The sequence below is a fragment of the Tamandua tetradactyla genome, chromosome 9 (assembly GCF_023851605.1).
Source record: "Tamandua tetradactyla isolate mTamTet1 chromosome 9, mTamTet1.pri, whole genome shotgun sequence".
Taxonomy (NCBI): Eukaryota; Metazoa; Chordata; class Mammalia; order Pilosa; family Myrmecophagidae; genus Tamandua; species Tamandua tetradactyla.
In genome coordinates, this window is record NC_135335.1 from 113759086 (window position 1) to 113783136 (window position 24051).

A 24051-nucleotide genomic window follows, 5' to 3' on the forward strand; every position below is an offset into this window, starting at 1 on the left:
AGGGAACTTGGGATTTAGTCCTAGCTTTGGCAATAACTGTGATTTTGCATTTACTTTTTTTTTTTTTTGCGCGTGCAGGCACCGGGAATCGAACCCGGGTCTCCAGCATGGCAGATGAGAACTCTGCCAGTGAGCCACGGTGGCCCACTCTGGATTTACTTTTCTAACCTCTGCACTAACTCAATTCAGTGACAGTTTTAATGTGATTCTGGCCACACCTGGCCACATGGCCACCCCTGGAGCTGAAGGTGAGCTCAGCCCTCTCCTTACTTACCCCATAGACCAGGAGTCAGGGAGAATTCCCTAAAGAAAATTCCATGAGATGGGCTGTTCCAAACAGGGAAATGACTTCTGAGCAGGCAAGTTACTTTAGCTGTAAAACGAGGAGGTTGGTCTAAAAAGTTCTATTCTAAACTGTCTAGATTAGGCTTCACAGGATTGTAAATAAATGCATTATTATCTGAGTTAAAGTCTAGAGAATCTGCCGCCTTCTCCTTGACTTCTAATTTGTGATGTCCATTCCTTGTGGCTGTAGGGCAATTTCAGGAGTTCAGACTGGGAGTTGTAAGGCAGGTTCCTGAGTGGATTTCCTGTTTTTGTGAGTTGTCTGTGTATGCTTCCTGCAGAGGGACTGTTTTATTAATAGCAACAAACGCCCTGAAACAACAGACTTCTTTGACCCTATCACCATTTTTATCTTTGGAAAAGTTATGATGTGTTACTGGGTATGAAGAATAGTTTATTCTTCAAATGGGCAGTGGAGAAACTGAATTTCTTTTTACTCGGGCCCTGGCGAGTCCAGTGCTCCCACAAGTTTAAAGTTTTCACAGCATATCTTATTTGAAAATTACGGGTAGGGTATCTGGAAAAAGTATCAAAGGAATGCACAAACACTTTTTTTTTTTAATTACAGAAATTGTAGGTTTACAGAAAAATCATGCAGAAAATACAGAGTTGCCATATACCACAGCCCCACCCCCACAGTTTTCCCTATTATTAATATTTTGCATTCGTGGGATACATTTGGTATAATTGATGAACCAATATTTTACATTTATATTATTAAGCAAAGTCCATAGTTTACATTAGGGTTCACAATGTGATACATTTGTTACAGTCGGCAAAAGAATATTAATATAATTGTCACTGTATTAATTCACTATGGCTCATGGTTTACATTAGTGTCCATTGTTTATGTTGTATAGTACTATAGCTTTTTTAAAATTTTTATTCTAGTAACATATATACTGCCTAAAATGTCCCCCCTTTAACCACATTTAAATATATATTTCAATGCAGCTAATTACATTCACAATGTTATACTATATAAACAGACCTTGAGTATAACTTTGTCTCAATACCTACTTTCTCTCCAATCTGAACTTCAATGACTATTTTTAATGGAACTGGCCCTGGAATGGTAATCCCAGAAGGTCCTTTAAATTATATAATTACACAGGATAATATATAATAAAAAGCTTCCTGCTCTATAAGTCTAACATCAAATTTGCCTATATATTACCTCAATTAGCAAACTGGCTACTTTATCTCAGAAGATTGTTGGACTGATGAAAATGACATAATGCATGTAAAATACTTGGCACAATGTCTGGCACAGACTAAGTGGTCATAAATATTAGCTATTACTACTATCTGTAAAAAGAATATAATACCTATCACAGAAGGTTATTGTGAGGATCAAAAGGCATGATATTTATAAAGTATTTAACACTATGTTTGGCACATAGGAAGCATTTAGAAATAGTTCCTGCTGCTGCTATCAGAAGAAACTTGTAGATGTTTTCAAGGAATAATAGTATTTCCAAAATCAGTAACTAGCAGTATTTACCATGTTCATGTATGAAAAAAATCTTCTGATTAGAAGATCAGTTTTTTTGCTATCTAAAACCTATTTTGAGTCAGTGTGGTAGTGTTATGGTTAATTAAATATTAAACATTTTATTGTGAAAAGCATATCCAAGACTTGCCATCCAGCAGCTATTCCACCTTGGACAAATTCTTAAAAGCCATCATTTCCTCATCTTTGAAAGGGCTATAATAATATTTATCTTTCATACCTCACATGATTATAATAAAAGACCATATGAGACTGGATTGATTAAAGGACTTTGTAAAGTCCTCTAATAATGCACTAATAGTAATTTCATGATTTATTGTGCATCGACTAAGCACCAAGTCTGTGCTAAGTTCTTTATTTTTATTATCTCATTTGATTCTCACATCATGCCGATGAAGTAGGCACTATTTTTATCTCTGTTTTACAAACAAGGAAACTAAGGCTTAGAGATATTAAATAACTTGCTCAAAGTCACATTGCCCATTAAGTGTGCAAACTAACCACATCTGTTCATACTCCAGGTTTCTCTTTTTAAAAAAAAAATTTTTTTAAGCAGCTGTAGATTTACAGAACAATCATACGAAAGTGCAGCATTTCCATATAACCCTCCCCACAGTTTTCCCTATTATTAACAGTTTGCATTAATAGGATACATTTCATAGAATTGATGAACCAGCATTTTATGTTATATTATTAACTAAAGCCCATAATTTACATTAGAGTTCATTCTTTGTATTATACATTCTTATGGTTTCTCTTTTTGATTGCTATTGTGGTAACAAATGTGCAGTATAAAATTTTCCATTTTAACTACTTTCAAGTATACAGTATGAAGGTGTTAAATACATTCAAAATGTTGTGCTACCATTACTGCTGTCCATTACCAAAACTTTTCTACCACCTGAAATGGAAACAGACTCAAAATTATTTTTTTTTTCCCTCCAGCACTTACAGTTTTTTTGTAGTTTATTTTTTAAAAATAGTTTATCTTTTAAAAAATAAACTGGCCTGGCCATAGCTGCAAGGATATTTTGTGGCTGGTTGATGAACTGGAAGGCTGGTATATTAAGTCATCAGTCAGTTGATTGCATCTGTGGCTAATTACATATGCCATCAACTAAAGCATGTCTTCCTCAACAAGATAACCTAATCCGTTGAAGGCTTTTAAGGAAGAAGAGAGACTCTTTCACTGTGTCTTCACCAGCGAGCCTGTCCTGTGGCGTTCGTCCAGACCCTTCATTGGAGCTGTCAGCTTCACAGCCTGCCCTGTGGATTTTGGACTCTTCCATTCCCACAGTTGCATGAGACACGTTTATAAGTCTCATATTTAAAGATCTCTCCGGTTGGTTCTGTTTCTCTAGAGAACCCTGACTAACCCACACCCAAAGTGTACAGTCAACAGCTCCTGGTATAATTACATAGATGTGCATTCACCACCATAATTTATATGAGAACATTCACATTTCTTCTGAAAAGAAAGGGGAAAAAGCCATATACCTCCCTTATATGCGCCTACTATTGATATTTAGCTTTGGTATAGTGCCTTCGATACAATTAATGAGAAAATATTACAGTGTTACTATTAACTACAGACTTTAGTTAGCATTGATTGTATTTTTTCAATAAACCACTAAATACAGACCTTAGCTAGCATTGATTGTATTTTTCCAATAAACCATCCCATTTTTAACACATTATAATTTGACCAACATTTGCTCTAGTTCATGTAAAACCTTTCTTATATTTGTACAATTTACCACCATCATCTTCCACTCTAGAGTTTGCTAAGTTTTTATGGTAGCATACACAGCCCTAGCCTTCCTCTTTCAACCACACTCATACACAGCTTTGTTCATTATACTTACGATGTTGTGCTGCCATCACACATTATTGTACTATCCATTTCTGAACCTTTACAATCACCCTTATTAAACATTCTGTATTCCTGAAGCATCAATTGCCCAATCTCTACCCTCTTTCTAACTCCTGATAAACTATGCTCTCAGATTTACTTCTCAGAGCTTTGTCACTATACTTAGTTCATATTAGTGAGACCATACAGTATTTGTCCTTTTCTTTCTGGCTTATTTTGTGCAACATAATGTCCTTAAGGTTCATCCACGTTGTTGCGTGCATTATGACTTCATTCTGTCTTACAGCTGCGTAATAAATACCAGTTTGTTTATGCACTCGTCCATTGATGGATATTTGGGCTGTTTCCATCTATTGGCAATAGTGAATAATACAGCTATGAACATCAGTGTGAAAATGTCTATTCGTATACCTGCTTTCAGTTCTTTCAAATATATACCTAGTGATGGGATTGCTGGATCAGATGGCAATTCTATACTTAGCTTCCTGAGGAACCACCAAACTGCCTTCCCCAGTGGTTGCACCATTCTATGTTCCCACTAACATTGAATAAGTGTACCTATTTCTCCAAATCCTCTTCAGCACTTATAATTTAAAGATTTATATATATATATAATATATATATATATTATATATATATATAAAATGGCCATTCTAGTAGGTGTGAAACGTACATCATTGTGGTTTGGATTTGCATTTCCCTAATAGCTAGTGAGGTCGCATATCTTTTCATATGCCTTTTAGCCCTTTGTATTTCCTCCTTGGAAAAGTGTCCATTCACTTTTTTTTGAATCGGGGGGGGTGGGTGCATGGTCCGGGAATCGAACCTGGGTCTCCCACATGCAAGGCTATCTACCCACTTTTTAATTAGGTTGTTTAACTTTTTATTGTTGAATTGTAAGATCTCTTTATTTTTTATTTTTTTATTGTGAAATGTAATGTATATATACAAAAAAGCAATACATTTCTAAGTACATTTTAACAAGTAGTTATAGAACAGATTTTAATGTCTGGTATGGGTTACAGTTCCACGATATTTTGTTTTTTCTTCTAGCTGCTCTAAGACCCTGGAGACCAACAGAAATATCAATATAATGATTCAGTAATCATACTCCTTTGTTAAATCCTATCTTCTCTGTAATACTCTCCTTCTCTTTAAATAATATATATATACATAAAAGCAAAAAGCAATAAATTTCAAAGTACATTGTAACATGTAGTTATAGAATAGATTCCAAAGTTTGGTATGGGTTACAGTTCTGCAATTTCAGGTTTTTCCTTCTAGCTTCTCCCAGACACTGGAGACTAAAAGAAATATCAATATAATGATTCAGCAGTCATACTCATTTGTTAAAACCTATATTCTCTGTTATAACTCCTGCTTCTCCTTTGATCCTTCTCTACATCTTTAGAGGTATTTGGTTTATGCCCATTCTAACTTTTTCATGTTGGAAGGGGCTGTTGATAATATGGGGTAGGGCAGTGGAACTAGTTGCTGTTTTTGGAAAGGCGGTTGCTTCTGGGTTTCAGGACTTATCTGGCCTAGGAACCATCTGGAGGTTATAGGTTTCTGAAATGTAATCTTTTTTTTTTAATTAAAATTTTTTTCCTAAACATAACAACATACAAACACGAACATTCGTATCATACGATCATTCCATTCTTGGTATATAATCAATAACTCACAATATCATCACATAGTTGTTATTCATCACCATGATCATTTCTTAGAACATTTGCATCAATTCAGAAAAAGAAATAAAAAGAAAAAAACTTGTGCATACCATACCCCTTACCCCTCCCTCTCAGTGACTGCTAGTATTTCCATCTACCCAATATATTTTGGCCTTTGTTTCCCCTATTTTTTTCTATACCCCTTACCACTCCCTTTCATTGATCACTAGCATTTCAATCTACTAAATTTATTTTAATATTTGTTCCCCTTATTATTTATTTATTTTGAATCCTTATGTTTTACTCATCTGTCCATACCATAGATAAAAGGAGCATCAGACACAAGGTTTTCACAATCACACAGTCACATTGCAAAATCTAAATCATTATATAATCATCTTCAAGAAACATGGCTACTGGAACACAGCTCCACATTTTCAGGCACTTCCCTCCAGCCTCTCCAGTATACCTTAATGTAAAGGGTGGTATCTATATAATGCGTAAGAATAACCTCTAGGATAACCTCTCGACTCTGTTTGGAATCTCTCAGCCATTGACACTTTATGTTGTCTCATTTCTCTCTTCCCCCTTTTGGTCTAGGAGGTTTTCTCATTTCCTTGATGCTGAATTCCAGCTCATTCTAGGATTTCTGTCCCACATTGCCAGGGAGGTCCTCACCCCTGAGAGTCATGTCCCATGTGGGGGGTGTGGGAGGGGAGCAGTGAGTTTGCTTGTCATGTTGGCTGACAGATAGAGGCCACATCTGAGCAACAAAAGAGGTTCTCTGCGGGTGACTGTTAGGCCTAATTTTAAGTAGGCTTGACCTATCCTTTGTGGGGTTAAGTTTCATATGAACAAACCTCAAGATGGGGGTCTCAGCCTGTAGCTTTGGTTGTCCGCACTGCTTGTGAGAACATCAGGAGTTCTCCACATGGGGAAGTTGAATTTCCCCTTTTCTTGCCATTCCCCCCAAGGGGACTTTGCAGATACTTCTTTATTCACTGTTTAAATTACTCTGGGATTTACTGGGGCATCACTCTGGACAAACCTACAGAATCTCATCCCTTACTCAAGATTTCATGTACTTATGGTGTGGAACGTAATCTTAGCATGTGAAACTTTTGTAGAATCTCAGATAGAGCCCCAGGTGTTCTTTAGGATTAACAGGAATGATGGTGGTTGGGGTTTGACAAACTGGTAATTAGGAATATCTAACTGAAGCTTGCCTATGAGTATCCTCCAGAATAGCCTTTCAACTCTATTTGAATTCTCTTAGCCACTGATATCTTATTTTGTTACATTTCTTTTCCACCCTTTGGTCAGGAAGGTATTGTTGATCTCACGGTGCCAGGGCCAGGCTCATTCCTGGGAATCATGCCCCATGTTGCCAGGGAGAATGTCACACATGGATGTCACGTCCTATGTAAGGGGGAGAGTAATGATTTTACTTACAGAGTTGGGGGGGGGAGAGAGAGAGAGAGAGAGAGAGAGAGAGAGAGAGACCATATCTAAGCAACAAAATAGGTTTTCTGGAAGTAACTCTTAGGCAAACTGTAGGTAGGCTTAGCTTCTCCACTATAGAAATAAGCTTCACAACAGCAAGCTTCAAGATCAAGGACCCTGGCACAATGGGATCAACAATTCCATCCTGACCAAAAAGGGGAACAGAAGTGTAACTAATAAAGTATCAGTGGCAGAGAGAGTTCAAATAGAGTTGAGAGGCTACTCTGGATTTTGCTCTTACACAAGCTTCAGGTGGACCTTGCTACCTATCATAACCTGCCAACCCCCAACCAGGACCATTCCAGCCAATCCTAACGAACACCTAGGGCAATTTATAAGATTCCACAGGGTTCCAGGCATTAGAGTAACTTTCCAGAAACCTCCAACCTCCAAATGGGTCCCTGGTCCAGATAAGTCCTGAAACTTAGCTCAGCCTCTCCAGAACATCAGATAGTTTCATCTCCATACCCCATATTACGACTGACCCTTCCAATATGAAAAAGTTAGAATGGCCATAGCCCAAACACCCCTTAAGAGAGGTATGCGAAGATCAAAGGTGATGGTGGAGTTATACAGAGAAGATAGGATTTAACAAATGAATATGAATGCTGAATCATGAAATTGGTATCTCTTTTTGTTTCCAGTATTTTAAAGCAGCTAGAAGTAAAAACCTAAAATTGTGGAACTATAACCCATGTCAAAGTCTGAAATATGTTCTACAACTAATTGTGGTGCTGTGCTTTAAAATTTATAGCTTTTTTGTATATTTGTTATTTTTCACAAAAAAAGGAAAAAAGTTGATTGTGACGATAAAAAAATTTTAAAGCCCTCTAGCCTCCTGTATTCTGGAGCAGCTAGAAGGAAAAATCTGAGAAGATCCTATGGTAGCCCATGACAAACTCTGGGATCTGTCCTATAACTACTTGTTAAAGAATTCTTTGGAAATGGTTGCTTTTTTATTTCTTTGCTTTGTATATATGTTAAAAATCCAAAAAAAACCAGGATCAAGGGCTGGATCTACTAACTTGGGAGTCCCTAATGTTTGAGACAGTATCAGGGGTTTCCCTAGTGGGGAAGTTGAAAAATTTCACATTTTTTCTCCTGTCCTTTAAGGGACTTTGTCAATACTTTTAAATTATCTGCCCAATGTATTGTGGGATGTATCTGTGTATTACTTTGAGCTATGCAGAATTACAAGCCTTCATTCCCATTCTGAGCTCCATGTATTTGGGTTGTTTAAATGAGCTATGCAGGCTCTCTTTCTATGTTCTGAATATTAAACCCTTATCATATATGTGGTTTCCAAATATTTTCTCCTATTGTGTAGGCTGACTTTTTATTTTCTTGTCAAAGTCCTTTGATCTACAAAAGTATTTAATTTTGAAGAGATGCCATTTTTAAATCTCATCTTTCATTGTTTGCTCTTTGTGTATAAGTTTTATGAAACCACCTCCTCCCACAAGATCTTTCAGGTATTTCCCTATATTTTCTACCAGGAGTTTTATAGCCTTAGCTCTAATGTTTAATCTTTGATCCATGTGATGGTTTTAAAGGATGTATGTACCTAGAAAAGCCATGTTTTAATAAATTTATAAATTTTATAAATTTATTTAATATTTATAAATTTAATATTACCCATATTGTTACCTTTGCTAGATGTCTTTATTTCTCTATATTTATAAAGATGGCTGTTTCTTCTAATCCCTATTCAGTACTGTATGTTTGAAACTGTGATTAGATCATCTCCCGGGAGATGTGACTCAATCAAGAGTGGTTGTTAAACTGGATTTGGGTGGGTCTTGATTAGTTTACTGGAATCCTATAAAAGAGAAAACATTTTGGAGAATGCTAGAGAGTCTGAGGCAGCAGAATGATGTAGCTACGAGAAGCAGAGAGTCTGCCAGTCAGCGACCTTTGGAGATGAAGAAGGAAAATGCCTCCTGGGGAGCTTCGTGAAACAGAAAGCCAGGAGAGAAAGCTAGCAGGTGATGCTATGTTTGCCACATGCCTTTCCAGATGAGAGAGAAACCCTGACTGTGTTTGCCATGTGCTTACTTGAGAGAGAAACCTGAACTTCATTGGCCTTCTTGAACCAAGGTATCTTTCCATGGATGCCTTAGATTGGACATTTCTATAGACTTGCTTTAATGGGGACATTATCTCGGCCTTAGAACTGTAAACTAGCAACATATTAAATTCCCCTTTTTAAAAACCATTCCACTTCTGGTATATTGCATTCCAGTAGCTAGTAAACTAGAACAGGTTTTGATACCAGAGAGTGGGATGCTGCTGCAGTTTACAAATACAAGTCATGTTGGACCAGTTTTTTGGATGGATAAGGGGAAGATTTTGGAGGAACTGTGAAGAGAATGATGGAGAAGTCCTGGAGTGCTTGAAGAGACTGTGGTGTAAAAGTAATCCCTGCCAATCTGGACAAAGGGGAACACAAAAGGGACAAATTGGAGTTTGCAGAGTGAGAACCATGGAAGTTTGGGTCTAAAGCCAAGAAACCTCGGGCTGGGAGAGTGGACCCACCCATATACACGGAGAGGGTGAGCTTACCCTGAAGGGTGAGGATGAGTCTCCCACCTCATTGCAGTGAAAGAGTTGTACAGCCTCAGGCCTTGGAGAAGGTACAGCACGTTCTTTGGGAACTGGGGAGAACCTGGCTGCCACCACATGGAGGGGTTGAGCATGTGGGCAGGAAATGGTAGAGAGCCCAGGTGTGGCCCTGATGCTTGGAGAGAGTGGAGCCGAGAAAAAGGTGGTCTCCTCAATGTCCCACGAGGTTGATTCAGAAAGAGGCGGGCCATTGCATAGGCCCTTGGAAAAGGTGGGACTGCCACTTTGTAAAGCCGAAGGATAAATGACTTTCAGACTTTGTAATCCAGTAGAGTTTGCCCTGCAGGTTTTCAGAACTATTTGGGTCTTGTGACATCTGTGTTCCTTCCAGTTTCTCCCTATGGAAATGAAAACATGTATCCTGTGACTGTCCCTCCTTTGCATATTGTCACCAGGTAACTTGTTTTGAGATTCATAGGCCCACAGCCGGAAGAGAATTTTTGTCACTTTAATATCGTTAAGGTGATGTGTATAGTTACCAAGTTGACAAGGGTAACTTTGTCAACTTGTGTCAACACACAAGGACATGTGATAGTTAGGTTCAGGTATTCAACCTGGCCAGGTGAAGGTGCCTAAGTCTACTGCTGTGGACACGAGCCAATGGCATGTGAACCTCATCTGTTGCTGATTACATCTACAGTTGGCTAGGCAGCGTGCCTGCTACAATGAATAATGTCTGATTTAATTGGCTGGGTGCTTAAATGAGAGAGCACAGCCCAAGCAGCTCAGTATGCCTCATCTTAGTACTTGCAGCTCAGCCCAGGCCTTTGGAGATGCAGAAAGGAATCACCCTGGGGAACGTTTTTGGAACACAGAGGCCTGGAGAGAAGGCCAGCTGAGATCGCTTTGTGCCTTCCCATGTAAGAAAAGAACCTCAATTGAAAGTTACCTGCTTTGCCTCTGAAGAACTATACATTTTTAACAAAATAAATCCCCTTTTATTAAAAGCCAATCCATCTCTGGTGTGCTGCATTCCAGCAACCAGCAAACTAGAATAAGGTCCTTTTTCATTTTTTTTGATAAATGAAAAATGGTGCCAGTTCTCCTGGTGCCATTTGTTGAAGAGGCTGTTTTGTCCCAGTTGAGTGGACTTGGCCGTTTTGTCAAAAATTGATTGTCCATAGATGAGACGGTCTATTTCTGAACTCTCAATTCAATTCCATTGGTTGGTATATCTATCTTTATGACAGTATCATGCTGCTTTGAGCACTGTAGCTTTGTATATGCTTTAAAATCAGGTTGTATGAGACTCCCACTTCAATATTCTTTCTCAAGGTGTTTTTAGCTATTTGGGGGCACCCTGTTTTCCAAACAAATTTGATTATTGGTTTTTCTATTTTTGCAAAATAAGTTGTTGGGATTTTGATTGGTATTGTGTTGAATCATTTAGGGTGAAATGACATCTTAACTACATTTAATCCTCCAATTCATGAACATGGTATGCCCTTCCATTTATTTAGGTCTTCCTTGATTTTATTTACAGTTTTGTTGTTTTCTGTGTATAGGTCCTTTACATCTCTGGGTAAATTTATTGCTAGATATTTGATTCTTTTGGTTGTCCAGGATACTCTATTATGCAATTGCAAGCTGTTATTATTTTTGTATGAGAATAATATAATAAGCAGTTTTTATGGCTTTCATATGGAAAGCACATATGATGATTATTTCAAACAGTATTTTATTGACGTTTTATTCATGCATTTCTGATATTTTTAAGGCAAAATTTTTAAATAAAAATAATGACTATCTTTTATAAATACAGGTCTAGAAATGATCATTTTCCAGGGAGAGGTAGACTGGTTTCTCTCCTAATAGGAGCCAGGCCAGTCAGGGTCTGTCCCTATTCTAGAAGCTGTCCATTTGATGGACATAGGACTTCACAAGAGAAACAGAGAAGCCCTTTCTTCCAAAAAGATTTCAAATCATATTTTGGCCAAGTAAAATGGAATCTGGAGCAGTTGCTCATTCCTAACAAAGTATTTGTACTTTGGTAGGAAACAGGAATATGGACAAACATGCGGCTATAACTGTTGATGAGTAGATTAAGTTATTAGATTAAATTTTTTTGAAATTTCAGTACATTGCATGGACCAGCCCCAAATAATTATTTTCCTTAATTTTTGACTTTCTGCTCTTATAAATAAATTTCTTTGAAATGCTTTTCCATTGTTACAGCCTTTTTGAAAGCAAGTATTGAGAAACATGTGGTCTAGTTGAGAGCTATGCTTAGGCAGAATTTCGAGCAACAAAATGGCCTCAACTCTAATAATCAGACTCTGTCTTGGCTGTCAATTTGTAACCACTGTCAGAAAACCGAGATTGCTGATCCTTAGTGAGGTAGAGCCAGTATTACTGGAGCCTACCCCTAAGGTTAGAGAGAGCTGGTTGTTAAATGTTCAGGAATTTTGTGAGCTGATTGTTAAACCCTGGGTAGCTTGAATCCATCTTGAAGGGAGTTTTCACCACAGAAACTTCAAAATGCTATAAATCAGGGCCTTCACCCATTTCTCGGCTTCCTGTCCCCGCTCCCTCCCCACACATGCACCTGAGCTGTTTTACCAATACACACCTGGATAGAGCCATCCTTTTTCCTGTGAGATGTCAGGAAATGAATCCCAGGCCTCATGCTCTCATCTCGGTGATCACAACCCACTTCTCATCATACCTGGAAGGTGGTTGCTGCCTCTCAGCCTTGGCTACCAACCCAGGCACAATGTGAAACTCAGATTCCCAAAGTTAGAGCTCAGTTTCCATCTCTGAAAAGTTGAGGTCACCTTTTTATTTTATTTTTATTTTAATGATATATGTATATGTATATATATATACACAAATATATATATATATATACACACAACCTAAAATTTCCCTCCTTTAATCATATTCAAATATATAATTCAGTGGTGTTAATTACATTCACAGTATGGTGCTACCATCACCATTTTCCTTACCCAAATATTCCATCGCCTACAATAGAAATTCTGCACCAAGTTTTTTGCTTTTTGTTTTTGCATGGGCAGGCACTGGGAACTGAACCCAGGTATCTGGCATGGCTGGTGAGAACTCTGCCATTGAGCCACCATCACACCACGCCTGCACCAAGTTTTTAAACTTTTTTTTTTTTTTTTTTTTTTTTACATGGGCAGGCACCGGGAATCGAACCTGGGTCCTCGGGCATGGCAGGCAAGCACTCTTACCTGCTGAGCCACCGTGGCCCGCCCTGCACCAAGTTTTAACACCATATTCCCTACCCCTCAGAAGTTCACTTAATGATATAAGTTGATGCTTGGCAGTGATAGGTTTACATGGAGCACCAAAATATCCTAAGGTCCCTGGGACATTAGTGACTCATTCTCCCAGTCAGTAGGGTGAAAGGACATTTGCCCCTCCAAACATGGTGAGATTTTCCTTCCAATATCATTAATCACAATGAATATGCTTGATGATTATATAGTAACAAGATGGGGGAAGTTAGATCTCAAGCAGTTGAAGTACCTAAAGAACAATTTTCCATTGGTCTAGCTTATTTATTATTCTAATGTTGCCTTGTATAAATCTCATCTATTTTTGTATGTCAGCCAAGCCAGAGCTGTTCTAACTTGTACATTTCATCTTCCAGAGAATGTTCTAAGAACCATGTTTGTTTGTTTTCTGCAGATTTACCAGGCTTCCGTTTAATTCACTGGAGATCTAACAGAATGTCTGATAAACCCAGGTATACTTACATTTTCTAATCTTTTCAAGATATAGAAATGGAATTAAACCTTGGAAAACAATCCAGCGTTTTGGCCAAGAAAAGAGTTATATATTTTTCAGACTATTACTAAACGGTGCCTGGTTTGAATTTAGAGAGGTTCCCCCCAAATGTGAAACACATATCATACTTTCAATCCTCACTCTTTTAAGAGAGACTCAGTAAAAGAAAGATACAGGGAGTATCTTTATTAGATTGGCAGGCATGGAGTTCAAGGATGTTTTAACAATAACATTTATAGCAGGGGTTGTCAATCTTGACTCACATTAGAATCTATGCTGGTTTGAAACTATTATGTTCCCCAGAAAAGCCATGGTTTAACCAGAATCCAATCTTGTGTGGCCAGGTCTACTGTTTAAGGTGGGAAACTCTAATTGGATTGTAGTTGTGGGTGTGATCTTGTGGTTAGATTATTTCATGGAGATGTGACTCACCTAAGTATGGGTGTGGGTTTTGATTAGATAGAGATGTGGCTCTCCCATTCAAGGTGGATCTTTAGTTTACTAGAGTCCTTTTTGGAGAAACTTCAGATGCAGATGCTTGGAAAACAGTTGCTTCAGAACTGACAGAGATGCCTGGAGATGTTTGGAGTGCTGACAGGGAGAGCAGAGGACTAGACATAGATGCTTGAGGACCAGCAGACATCACCATGTACCTTTCCATGAAATGTTAAGCAAGCCAGGATCCTCCTGGGGGAGCTAAGTGAGGGCCCACAGATGCTTAGAGAAGAAACCACTGGCATCAGAAACCAGAAACCAAAGAACCAAGAACAAGGACCAGCAGACGCCAGGCATGTGCCTTCCCATGTGACAGATATTGGCCTTTAATTTGGAGTTAAGTTATCTTTCTCTGGATGTCTTAGTTTGGACATTTCTATGGCATTAGAACTGTAAACTTGTAAAGTAATAAATTCTCTTTTTAAAAGCTGTTCCAAGGCAGACCATGGTGGCTCAACAGGCAGAGTTCTTGCCTGCCATACCAGAGACCCAGGTGCAATTTCCCGTACCTGCCCACCCAAAAAAAAAAGCTGTTCCATTTCTGGTATATTGCATTCTGGCAGCTTTAGCAAGCCAAAACAGAATCATCTAAGGAGCTTAAAAAACTCTTGATGCTTAGGTCTCATTGCAGATCAATTAAATGAGAATCCTGGGAGTAGGACCTAGATATCAGTATTTTTAGAATTTCCCAGATGATTTCAATATATATCAAGATTTGAGAAGCAATGACTTAATGCAATAAAATAAGTTTTCTGTCAAATGAAACTTATTCTATGTTTAGTTGACATCCAAATACACTAGAAATTTTCATTTCCTTACTGTTTGATTACCCAGTTTATGGATTTAAGACTTTAAATAGATAATGAATTATGTATTAAAAACAATTATCTGGAATAGACCAGCTACATGATGTACAACAACTATGATCATGTCATATCCTTGCTCAAAAAGTTCCTTCGTTGATAATATATGGTATTGGTGAATTTGCAAAGAACACCTTCTGTGAGAACATAAATTGATATAATTTCCCAGGCAGTGAGCAATTTGAAAATATGTAGATAGTCAGGGTTCTCTAGGGAAATAGAACCAACAGGAGATATCTGTAAATATTTTGAGATTTTATAAAAGTGTCTCACACAACTATAGGGTTGCATGAGTCCAAATTCTGAAGGGCAGGAAGCAAACTGGCAACTCTGATGAAGGTTTCAATGAATTCTCCAAGAGAAGCTGACTGGCTGAAGTAGAAATGAAAATGCTCTCTTCTCTTTTCCGAATGCAGAAGTCATCACTTCTCCTTTTAAAGCCTTCAACTGATTAGATGAAAACATCTCTCATTGCTGAAGAAACTCTCCTTGGTTGATTATAGATGTAATCAGCTATAAATGCAATCAACTTACTGATGATTTAAGTCCAGGAGATGTCCTCACAGTAACAGGTCAGTGCTTGCTTGACCAGACAACTGGGCACCATTACTTCCCCAAGTTGACAACTGAGCCTAGCCATCACAGTCCACCCCTTGTCAGCTTGGCAGCCATACACCTCGCCTTAAACCATACATAATCTCTAAGTAAAAAGCAATGACAGGTATATTTGCCTAATAATACTCCACTGTGCTGTGTACAACCAGAAACGCACTAAATCTCTCCAGAACAGAGTGCAAGTCCTTAAGTAACATTCATTCTTTTTTTTTTATAGTTCCTTTATTCCCTTTTATTTCTTTCTCATTCCTCCCTCATAGGTAAGCATTCTAAAGTTATTATTGTTAAAATTTTTCTTTATGTTTGCATGTGTTCTTGAAAATGAGTATTGCTTGGGGGGGCAAATATATATATATATATATATATATATTTATCATTACAATTGGTGTTTTTTCTTTTTTGTGTGAAAAATAGCATATACACAAAAAAGCAAAACATTTCAAAGCATATTGCAACGATTACTTGTAGAATAGATTTCAGAGTTTGGTATGATTTGCAATTCCACAATTTTAAGTTTTTATTTCTAGCTGCTCTAAAATACTGGAGACTAAAAGAAATATCAGTATAATAATTCAGCAGTCATACTCATTTGTTAAACCCTACCTTCTCTGTATAACTCCACATTCACCTTTGATCTTTCTGCCTCTCTCTTTAGGGGTATTTGGGCTATGCCCATTCCTTTTCATGTTGGAAGGGGCTGTTGATAATATGGGATAGAGGATGGAACTACTTGATATTCTGGAGAGGCTGTTCCCTCTGCATTTCAGGACTATCTGGTCCAAGGACCCTCTGGAAGTTGTAGGCTTCTGGAAAGTTACCCTAATGCATGGAACTTTTGTAGAATCTTATATACTGCCCTAGGTGTTTTTCAGGATTGGCAGGAATGGTTTTGGTTGGGGTTTGGCAAGTTATGGTAGGTAGCAATGTCTAACTGAAGCTTGTGTAAGAGTGGCCTCCAGAGTAGCCTCTTGACTATTTGAACTCTGTCAGCCACTGATACCTAATTTGTTACACTTCTTTTCCCCCTTTTGGTCTAGATGGCATTGTTGATACCTCGGTGCCAGGGCCAGGCTCATCCCTTGGAGTCCTCTCTCACGCTGCCAGGGAGACTTTCACCACTGGATATTATGTGCCATGTAGGGGAGAACACAATGATTTCACTTGCAGACTTGGGCTTGAGTGAGAAACATTCACTCTTAAACTTGCTATACTATAATTTAAATACTATGACATGAACAATACAACTTATGTCATGTGATAAGGGGATACAATAGAGAAGGAAGCAAAGATATTTGCTTTATGTAAAAAATATACAAACACACTTAGAACAAGGAGGAAATATTCATACATCACAGTCCTTGTTTCTGTAACTGGTCATGTGGTCACAGTTCATATTTATCACTACCTTCTTCCACTACCCATTCCATGTTCCCTTTACCCTCAGCAAGCACTTCAGTTGGCCGTGGTTCTTTCCCTGGTGGGGTGACCCAAATGTTCATTCCTGAAGTTTCTGGGCCACTGGTAGTCATGACTGGATTGGGTTGTTGCAGTTTTTCATTGGCTTTAATCACAGGGTATGGTAGTGCCAAGAGACACCCTAGGGGATCTCCTGTATTCCAGGCAAACTCCTCTTTACTTCCATTGTGTAGCTGTAGCCCTAGTTCTCCTTGATAGTCAGGGTCAATCACCCCAGCCAGTACAGTAATCCCCTTCTTTGCCTGTTGATTCAGAGGCATGAGAAGCCTAAAGTGGCCCCGTGACATTCTTAACTTCCAGATGAATGGAATCGTTGTTGTGTCTCCTGGTGAAAACTCCTCCCTTTGGAACTAAGATCTGTAGATCAGCAGAGCTCAAGGTTGCAGGAACAGGAAGCAAAAAAAATTTCTAGTGGATGACTAGGGGTAATAGTGAGTGGTGCCACATAGTTGGCAAAATAATTGAGTTTTCAAAAGGTCATTCCACCAATCTATCAGTCCAGCTGCTTCAGCATGATGGGAATCACGGTAAAACCAGAAAATTCCATGAGCGTATACCCATTCACATATTTCATTTGCTATGAAGTGGGTTCCATGATCAGAAGCAATGCTGTGTGGAATATCCTGCACTGATGAGGCATTCTGTAAGTTCAAAGATGGTGTTCTAGTTTGCTAGCTGCTGGAATGCAATATACCAGAAACGGAATGGCTTTAAAAGCCATTTAATAAGTTGCCTGTTTACAGTTCTAAGGCTGAGAAAATGTCTTAATTAAAACAAGTCTATAGAAGTGTCCAATCTAAGGCATCCAGGGAAAGATATCTTGGTTCAAGAAAGCCGATGAAGTTCTGGGTTTCTTTCTCAAGTGGAAGGCACATGGCGAACACGGCGTAATCCGCCAGCTTCTTCTCCTGGCTTTCTGTTTCATGAAGCTCCCCAGGGGGCATTTTTTCCTTCTTTATCTCCAAAGGTCACTGGCTGGTGGACTCTGCTTCGTGGTGCTGCAACATTCTTTGCTCTCTCTGACTCTCCTCATTCTCCATATGTTTCCTCTTTTATAGGACTCCAGAAACCAATCAAGACCCACCCAAATGGGTGGAGACATGTCGTCACCTAATCCATTTTAACAACCACTCTTGATTAAGTCACATCTCCAGGGAGATGATCTGATTACAGTTTCAAACATGCAGTATTGAATAGGGATTATTCTGCCTTTATGAAATGGGATTTAGATTAAAACATGGCTTTTCTAGGGGACATACATCCTTTCAAGCCAGAACAGATGATAACTGTCAGAAGCACCGTGTACAGGGAAGGCAAACCCATATCCAGAGTATGTGCCTGTGCTGGTTGGAATCTATTCTGTACCCCAGAAAAGCCATGTTTTAATTCTGACCCAATTGTGTGGGGGCAGAATCCTGATTCAATGTTGTAGGGCAGAAGATTTTGATTAGATTATCTCCTCAGAGATGTGGCGCACCCAACTGAGGGTGTGACTGTTTGGTTAGATGGAGTTGCAACTCTGCCCATTCAGGCGGGGCTGATGAAAGAGGAAAGATTTTTGGAAAAATCTTTGGAGCAGATAGAAACAACAGAGCTGATGTAGACAGTTGGAGATCAAGACAGAAATAGCCCAGGCGCTAAGCAAGAACTAACAGAAATAGCTGGAACCTGAAGAGAAGAAATCTCTGGCCCTGGCAGATGCTAAGCTAAGAGACGAAACCCAAAGCTGTGTCTTGGAGCAGCTAAGTGAATGCCCACAGACACGTAGAGAGGAGACCACTGGCATCAGAAACTGGAAGCCACGAAACTGAACAAGGACCAGCAGACACCAGTCACATGTCTTCCCAGATCACCATTCCTTGAGCTAAGATATCTGTTCTAGTTTGCTAGCTGCCGGAATGCAACATAACAGAAATGGAATGGCTTTTAAAAAGAGGAATTTAATAAGTTTCTAGTTTACAGTTCTAAGACCGAGAAAATGCCCCAATTACAATAAGTCTATAGAAATGCTCAATCAAAGGCACCCGGGGAAAGATACCTTGGTTCAAGAAGGCTGATGAAGTTCAGGGTCTCTCTGTCTCAAGTGTGAAGGCACATGGCAAACACAGTTAAGGTTTCTTGCTCAGCTGGAAGGGCACATGGTGAGCAAGGCATCATCTGCTAGCTTTCTCTCCTGGCTTCCTGTTTCATGACGCTCCCTGGGAGGCGTTTTCCTTCTTCATCTCCAAGGTTGCTGGCTGGTGGGCTCTCTGCTTCTCATGGCTGATGTTGTTCTCTGCTCTCTCTGAATCTCTCATTCTCCAGAGTGTTTCCTCTTTTATAGAACTTCAGAAACTAATCAAGACCCACCCAAAGGGGTGGAAACATGCCTCTACCTAATCCAGTTTAACAACCACTCTTAATTAAATCACATCTCCAGGAAGATGATCTGATTACAGTTTCAGACATACAATACTGAATAGGGATTAGAAGAAATGGCTGCCTTTACAAAATGGGATTAGGATTAAAACATGGCTTTTCTAGGGTACATACCTCATTTCAAACCAGCACAGTATCTTTCTCTGGATGTCCTAGTTAGGACATATTTATAGCTTTAGAACTGTAAACTTGTAACTTACTAAATTCCCTTTTTAAAAGCCATTCCATGGGTGGGCCATGGTGGCTCAGTGACAGAATTCTTGCCTGCCATGCCGGAGACCCGGGTTCAATTCCTGGTGCCTGCCCATGCAAAAAAAAAAAAAAAGTAAAAGCCATTCCATTTCTCGTATATTGCATTCCAGGAGCATCAGCAAAGTAATACATGTGTCTATCCCAGTTAGAACAAATTGCTGCCTTTTTCATGACAGAAATGGTCCAAAATAATCAACCTACTGCCAGATAGCAGGCTCAGGGAAGGGTGCCATATCAGGTACTGAGTGTGGGTCTCTGCTGCTGGCAGATTGGTCATTCATCAATGGCTGTAGCCAAACGAACTTGGTGAGTGAAAGTCTATGTTGCTGAACCCATGCATAACCTCCATCATACCACTTTGTTATGAGCCCATTGGGCAATGACAGGAGTGGCTGAGGAAAGAGTCTTCCTGGTATCCACAGAATGGGTCATGCTATACTCTTGATTATTAAAATCTTCCTCTGCTGAAGTCATCCTCTGGTGAGCATTGACATAGGACACAAATATCTTCATGTTTTTTGCCCACTCAGAAAGATAACTCTTCCCCTGACCTCTTTGTCACCAATTTTCCAATCCTATTCCTTCCAAATCCCTGACTGTCTAGACAAAGCATTAGCAACAGCCCAAGGATCAGTATTCAGCTTACCTCTGGCCAGTTCTTCTTCCAAGAAAAATAGACCAGCAGGTTCACTGCTCGAAATTCACCCCGTGGGTGGATTTCTTCTCACCACTGCCCTTCAGGGATAGCCCAGAAAGGAGCTGCAGTGCTGCAGTGCCCAGCTTCCTGCGGCACCTGTTATCATATAGAATCAAATGTAAAAATAGATCCGAGTTATCTCTTCTTCAGTCAAGTGATTGTAAGGAACTCCCTAAAAGGTCATGGTTATGGACTGAGAAAGAAAAGATAATGTGGCAGGAATAGGGACCATGGGCATTTGGACCACTTCCTCATGTCACTTGTGCCTTCAGGCCCTGCTTGAGCCCTATCTCATATATACGACTACCATTTTATGATGGAGTTCTTCTATGCACGCCCAAATTTATACCAATCTCATGATAGTCAACTCAGGCCTCATGGCTTCTTGGTGGCTCATGGTTAAGCATTTAGTTTCTAAGGCTCAGTAGCGGGCCAAAAGGTGTTTATCACAAAGAGAGTAGCTATATATAGAGAATGGCGAGGCTGTTCTCCAAAATCTTACAGAGCCAGGTCCAATTCCTGCCCATGCATCCCCCCCAAAAAATCCTAAGGGTCTGCATTGTGATTCTCCTATAGGGGTCTGCCAAAGAATCCAGACAGCATCTGTATTTGCCACTGACACTTCCAGCACCACTGGATGTGCTGGATCATATGGCCCAAGTGGCAGAGCAGCTTGCACAGCAGCCTGGATATGTCACAGAGCCTCTTCTTGCTTCAGTACCCACTCAAAATGTGCAGCTTTTCTGGTCACTCAATAAATCAGTGAGAGTAGCACACCCAAACGAGGAATATGTTGTCTCTAAAATTCAAAGAGGCCAACTTGGCATTGTGCTTCTTCTTTTTGGTCATAGGAAGGGCCAGATCCAATACTCATCCTTCACCTTAGAAGGGATATTCAAGACGCCCCACACCAGCGAGCACCTAGAAATTTCACTGAGATGGAAGGCCCCTGTATTTTTGTGGATTTATCTCCCCTCCGACATGCAAATGCCTTACCAATAAGCCTAGAGTAGTTGCTACTTCTTGCTCCTTAGGTCCAATCATCATATGGATATGATATCATCCATATAATGGACCAGTGTGATATTTCACAGTAGGGAGAAATGATCAAGATTCCTGCAGACAAGATTATGACATAGGGCTGGAGAGTTGATATACCCGTGAGGTAGGACAGGGAAGTATACTGCTGGCCTTGCCACAGCTGAACACAAACTGTTTCTGATGGTCCTTACTAACAGCAGTTGAGAAAAAAGCATTTGCCTGATTAATAGTTGCATACCAGGTACTAGGGGATGTGTTGATTTGCTCAAGTAATGATACCACATCTGGAACAACAGCTGTAATTAGAGTCATAACCTGGTTAAGTTTATGATAATCTTTTGTCATCCTCCATGATCCACTTGTTTTCTGCATAGGCTGTATAGGAAAGTTGAATGCATCCTTCAAATCTATAACTAATATCTGAAATCCCTCCAGGAATCTGGTATTGCTTCTGATTTATTATTTTGCTGGGTAAGGACAGTTCTAGTGGCTTCCACCTGGTTTTTCCTACTATGACAGCCCTCACTGTACAAGTCAGGGAACGAATATGAGGATTCTGTCAGTTCCTGAGTATGTCTATTCCAATTATGTATCCTGAACTGGGAAAATAACCACAGAATAGGTCCAGGGACCCACTGGATCCATAATGAGATGGACCTGAGCTAAAACTCCATCAATCACCTCACCTCCAAAAGCCCCTCCTCAGATTGGTGGACCAAAGTGATGTTTTGGATCTCCTGGAATTAATGTTACTTCTGAGCCTGTGTCTAATAACCCCTGAAATGTCTGATCATTTTCTGATGGTCAAAGACTGAAGGTCTCTTTGGGGAAGGCTGGGAGGAAGATTAACAGTGTAAATTTTTGGCAGTTTAACAGGGTCCCAAGAGCACCCAGCCCTCCCCTCATTCAAGAGACTCTAGATCTGTAAACTCTCAAGGCTGGGAATTTATTATGGGGCTGTGACTCTCTGTTTTTGTCATTCAAATTAGACTCTTTTTTTCAATTGACCTGGAACTCTTCTGTTTGTACAGATCAAGTAAGAATTTACTAGACTACCCATCTGTTTTACTTCTAGGTATCCTATTGTTTTAGTTTGCTTATGCTGCTGAATTGCAATATACTAGGGATGTGTTGGCTTTTACAAAAGGAACTTACAAGTTTACAGGTCTAAGGCCATAAAAATGCCCAAACGAAGGCATCTAGAGAAAGACACCTTGATTCTAAAGAAAAGGCTGCTGTTTTCAAGATGTTTCTGCCACATGGGAAAGCACATGGTGATGTCTTCTGGCTTTCTCTCCCAACTTCTGGCTTCAAACGGCTTCCCCAGGGGTGTTTTCATTCTGAGTCTCCAAACATCTCTGTCTGTGTTGGTTCTGAGCTTTTTTCAAAACAGTTTCCTCTTAAACGTCTCCAGGAAGCAGATTAAGACCCACCTTGACTGGGCAGAGATATATCTCCATGGAAACCACCTAATCAAAAGGTCCCACCCACAACTGAGTGGGTCACATCCCCATGGAAACAATTTAATCAAAAAGATCCTACTCAACAGTAAGTCTGTTCCCACAGGATTGGATTAAGATAAAGATCATGGTTTTTCTGGGGGTGCTATACAGTTTCAAACCAGTATACCTATAATCTACTAGCCAACACCATAGGTCCCTGTGTGTCAGATAACTTTGGTTGCTGCTTTGAGTCTGCTGTCCATTATAGTAGCCACACCCACCTCATTTTTGGAGATTAAATGCTGCCACGTGGCTTCTGCCAACTCAGGATCTGGTCATCCCCATTGTGTCTAAGAATTCCAGTTCAGTGATAGCAGTTCCCATGATAATATCTGACCTGCAGAGAAGGGCAGCTACAGAGCTCTTCAGGGATGATGGCGCTAGTCTCACAAATTTAGTCCTCAAAGTCCTGGTAAAAGGAGTGTCTTCTGGAGATTCCTAGGGCATATAAACAGGCCTTCCACGATAAATCTACTCTAACTTTCCAATCATTCAAAGCTTTTGGATCACCTTATCTACATTAAACCAGGGCAGTTCTGCCATTTTGACCTCAGGTAATGTCGACCCCCTTTTGATCCATATTTTAGCCACCACCCAAACAAACTGTTAAAGCCCTTTCTAACCCCTTGGGCTACAACATTAAATACAGAATCTCTGTTTAGTGGGCCCATACCAATATACTCAGCCTGATTCAGTTTTATATTCCTTTCACCATTATCCCACACCCTTCACATCCATTTCCATATATATTCCCCTGATTTCTATCTATATAAATTGGAAAACTCATGCAGTTCTCTTGTAGTGTAGCATACCTCCTCATGTGTCACACTTTGTGCCTCACCTTTCAGGGCCTGTTGGGATTTTATTCTAGTTATAGGTCTTGAAGAAAAGAGGGGTGGTGGGGGTGGGTCATGAAAAGAAACAGAAGTGCCTTTCAAGTCAATTACCTCAGAACATTCCATTGCAGTTTCATCTGGTGAAACAGGATTAATCTCTCCAGACAGAGGAGTGAGGGCTGTTTTCCCAGGGAAGGTGGTTACAAGTTCATCAGGAACTGTAGGGTTAATCTCTTCGGGTGAAGGTTAGATGGCAGATTCCTCAGGGCAGACTGGAGGTTGGGTGGCTGTTTCCTCAGGAAGACCATTTGGGGGTTTCGATGTCCCCACTGCCATCATTATTATCAACCATATGTCCCCATTCCAATTTTCAGTGTCCCATTGTTTTTCCAATTGAAGCCCTCACTTTAACAGCAGATACCCTGCAAGTCTGGGAATTTAGTTTACATTATAACTCTGCCTAGTTTTCAGAAATCTCAAGTTTGCAGCCACAAGAAATAGAATTTTATTTCACGATATACTTAGAAACTTTCACATCTTTCATGTGGTGATTAATTTGCAAATTTGAAGCCTC

General features: G+C 39.7%; 1 protein-coding gene and 1 long non-coding RNA gene across 2 annotated transcripts in view; one reads left to right on the forward strand and one right to left on the reverse strand.

Annotated features, from left to right (window-relative positions):
* Positions 1-22926, reverse strand: part of LOC143647387 (uncharacterized) — a 144063-nt gene extending 121137 nt beyond the window's left edge. Inside the window, exons 1-2 of the long non-coding RNA XR_013158022.1 lie at positions 22863-22926; positions 20048-20194 (exon numbers count right to left, since the gene is read on the reverse strand). This is a non-coding gene — a long non-coding RNA (uncharacterized LOC143647387). The remainder of the gene's footprint in view (positions 1-20047; positions 20195-22862) is intronic.
* The window catches only part of ERBIN (erbb2 interacting protein), a 271624-nt gene that overhangs the window by 882 nt on the left and 246691 nt on the right, over positions 1-24051 (forward strand). The window contains exons 2-3 of the mRNA XM_077117317.1: positions 13184-13241; positions 15057-15212. The gene's annotated coding sequence lies outside the window, so the exon portion shown is untranslated. The remainder of the gene's footprint in view (positions 1-13183; positions 13242-15056; positions 15213-24051) is intronic.